Source organism: Triticum aestivum, chromosome 1B (assembly GCF_018294505.1).
Source record: "Triticum aestivum cultivar Chinese Spring chromosome 1B, IWGSC CS RefSeq v2.1, whole genome shotgun sequence".
NCBI lineage: Eukaryota > Viridiplantae > Streptophyta > Magnoliopsida > Poales > Poaceae > Triticum > Triticum aestivum.
In genome coordinates, this window is record NC_057795.1 from 497818616 (window position 1) to 497822630 (window position 4015).

The following is a 4015-nucleotide window of genomic DNA, read 5'->3' on the forward strand; positions in this document are numbered from 1 at the left end:
GTTCAGATTCATCCATAGTTTATAGAGTAGTAGTACGTGCGTACTGGTGATCAGTCGACGACCATGCATGTGTGTCTGTGTGAGATGTGCTTAATCATGCAGGGTATCATCTGCGTCCTCCGCACTGCCAATCTGCTCCTCGTCAGCCTCGAGTGCTGTAGTGTGCTCGTAGCCACCGCCAGCGGGGTGGACGGCGTGTTCAACGTCGAGGACTACGGTGCTCTCGGCGACGGGACCACGGACGACACCAAGGTACGCACGCGCCCGCTCTCCGTCGATAATACTGGCGTATACCAGATGGCCGGATGTGTGTTGACTATGTGTACCGTGTGCGAAGGCCTTCGTGGACGCATGGGCGGCGGCGTGCGACGCCACTGGCTCGTCGTCGACGCTGCTCGTGCCGGCGGCAAAGTCATTCCTCGTCGGCCTCACCAGGTTTAGTGGGCCATGCGCCTCCACTAGAATCACCGTCCAGGCACACACCGCTCGTCCGTCCTTTCTGATCTGGGCCCGACTAAGTCTTTTTACTGGAGTCGGGAGCTACCGGTGGATAATCTGCCGTTCAGTTGCTTTCTCTGAGATTCGTGCCAGGTTTTTGTGTATAAAGTAAAAATAATTTATTATGCAATACAAACAGTAGACAAAGGAATACATCTGTGCATGTTAGATGTGTGGCAGCTTTAGATGTGACTTAGTGGGTGACTGCTTAAAAGAACGGCGCATGAGTTCTCTCCCCCAAACAAAGTAGTTGCATTTTATTTGCAGGTCATATTTCGAATGGTTAGCAGCTTATGAACCAAATTTCCATTAATGAATTTTTTTGTACATTTGAATTCAAGGTGATAAGACCTTTAAAACAAGACCGGTCTTGGATACAATTTGGCTAGATTGAATTTTTACTGTTTCAATTAATTTCACATTACAAAAAATACGATTTTACTCATTTCAATAAACAGAGTTTACTCATTCTGAAAAAGTTATTTCACTAATTTGAAATACGGATTTCACTCATTTACAAATTGATTTTATTATTTCAAAATAATATTTCATTTATTTCAAAAAACTGATTTCACTCAGTTGAAAAAACTCATTTCACTCATTTCAGAGAACACATTAGATTCACTCATTTGAAGTACTATATTCCACTCGTTTTAAAAACTTATTTCACACATCACAAAAAAAATTATTTTCAAACTTTGTTTCACTCGTTTCAAGAAACTAATTTCACTTATTTCAGAAAACACATTACATTCAGACAATTGAAATACTATATTTCACTTGTTTCAAAAGGTGATTTTGCTCGTTACAAAAGATAGATTCCGCTCATTTCACTAGTTTCAGAAAACACATTACACTCACAATATACATAAATAAATCAGGATTTGTCACAGAAAAAAATATTTCAATTAAAAAAGTATTTAACTCATATAAAAAATATCATTCAAACACATATTTATGTGCAATAATTAAAATCTATGAAATTAGTGAAATTATATTTTTGAACTAAGTGGGATCTATGAAAATAGCTACTTTTTGAAATGTGTGAAACATGTTATTTTTAAATCTGACTGACATAAGCAGTTTCACACAGAGTGAAATAACATGTTTCATATGTTCCATATATAGAGTGAAATGAGTTTCGAACACTGAAATAAGCAGTTTCACACAGAATATATAGAGTGAAAATAAGTTAACTGGGATGTTGAAAATTAAATGTATTTGAAATGTATCCAGAATTGATCTTGTTCTAAAGGTCTTGACACCCGGAGGTCAAATATATAAAATATTTCACATATGTAATTTTGGTTTAAAAAAAATTAACAGTTGAAAATGTCAAATGAAATTTAAAAGGGTACCTTTGTTATGGGAGCCAGAGGAGGAGAGTATGTCTGAACCATGCATGCATCATACTGACACAAAGTGCTGACAAGAATTGACAAGACATTTCATACATGATAATGTTCAACAGAATACAGAGGAATACTAGTATGTATGTAGACAGTATGCACCAATCTTCAAAAAAATAAGGGTGGATTTAGCACCGGTAAAAAAGGTTTGCGGATCTGGGCCGTGTTTCGGCTTCATCTGACGGTCTGGAAAACTTGCTTTGGTTGTCGCAGGCCATGGGCACGATTGCGGCGCCGCCGGCGGGCGCATGGAGCGAGAAGAAGAACTATTGGCTGATGTTCTACCAGATCAACGGGCTCACGGTTACCGGCAACAGCACCGGGCCACCGGCTTGCTCGACGGCAGAGGCGAGACGTGGTGGAGCGATAAATGCAAACACGGTGATGATGTGAGCCCAAGTCAACTCTCAGGCCTTGTTCGGTTACACCACTCCATAAGAGGATTGGAGGGAATTTGAGGAGGTTTTGACTTGTAGGGGACTAAATCCACTTCAAGCCCTGCCAAACCCCCTTCAAATCCCCCTCAACCGAACACAACCTTAAGGAATTTCTGCAATTCCTCCTTGCATTTGGCAAGTGCCTTTTGATTTATCAATCTTCTTCGGAGAAGTCGATATTTTCTTTCAGGATTATGTAACCTCCTCCTCGACGCCGCCGGCGACCCTGCTGCGCCTGCACCTCCACCGCTGAGCCGCAGCAGCCGGTGCCGCCTAGTGCTCCACGACGTCAGCTGCCGCGCGAGCCCCGGCGAGCTGCTCGCCATCATCGGCCCCATTGCTAGCAAGTCCATGCCGCTCGAGATCCTCTCCGGCCGCCTTGAGACCAGCTCCTCCCCTCCTACTGACCTTCGCGCCAATGGCTCGCCTGTGGACGCCACGGGCTGCGGCCGTGCGCCGCCTCTGCGGCTACGCCACCCAGCACGACGTCGTCTTCCCGCTGCTCACAGTGCGCGAGACGCTCCACTTCAGCGCGCGCCTCCGCCTCGGCCCGGACGCATAGGACCCCGCCGCGGTTGACGCGCTCGTTGACGACCTTGCGCTCGCTCGCGTCGCCGATGCCAGGGTCAAGGACCTCTCCGGCGGAGAGCGCCGACGCGTGTCCATCGGCGTCGAGGCCGTGCGCGACCCCGCCGTGCTGGTGCTCGACGAGCCCACGTCGGGCCTCGACAGCGCGTCTGCGCTCCAGATCGTGGGCGCGCTCCGGGCCAAGGCCGAGTTGCGCGGGCGCACAGTAGTGCTCATCATCCACCAGCCCGGTGCGCGCATCGTCAATATGTTCGACGCCGTGCTCCTACTCGCCGCCAACTCCGTGCTCCACCACGGCTCCGTCGATGTGCTCCACTCGCTGCTCGCTGGCGTCGGCCTTGGCTCCATCTTCTACGACCTCGGCGACGACAAGGCGACGGAGCGGGTGGGACAGGTGCACAGCGCGTGCGATGGGGGTGTGGGTGGCGACCGACGAGGAGGTGCTCCGGCGGGAGTGGATCGGGGAGGAGTGTCGGTGGGAAGCAACAGTTTTATCACTGGCAATTTTGCAAAAAAAACCCTGCTTCCCTGCGTATTCAAGCGGCTTAGAGGACCTGGCAGTCAAAGCATGCGTGGCGAGCATTGACGCGGGCAGATCAGCGTATACGTACATAAAATCGTATATATGGACGGAAGTGAACCCTTAGAGCAAGTATTTGAATGGTATTTAAGATATTTTGAAGTATACTGACTGAAGTGTCAGCCGGCTGAAGTTTTGGGACGTACGATAAATTTTTGGGCGCTTATAGGCGCCGGCGCACCGGCCGAAACTTTCGGCCGGTCCAGCCCAGGCCATCGGATGTGAGCCAGGCGGCCGTTGGATCCAGGCAAAAAAAAAAATAGATCACCCCCAGCTTCTTCTTCCTCGCGCAGGCGGCCTGGATCCGCATCTCCCGCTCGGGGAGCACGACGCCGCGCCTCTGTCCCCTCCGGTGGTCGTCCCCGTCGTCAGTCCCCACCCTCGCCGGTCATCCTCGTCACCCACCGGACCCCGCCCTCGCCGGCCGTCCTCGTCAATGGTCCCCCACCCTCCCGGCCTCGTTCTCGCCTCGACCAATGCACCAGCTCCACCTACGATTGCAG

The 4015-nt window shown here is 49.3% G+C and overlaps 1 pseudogene; it reads right to left on the minus strand.

Moving 5' to 3' along the window:
- Positions 1 to 2536: 2536 nt before the first annotated feature.
- On the minus strand, positions 2537 to 3515 carry LOC123079203 (uncharacterized; annotated as a pseudogene).
- Between the last annotated feature and the right edge of the window lie 500 nt (positions 3516 to 4015).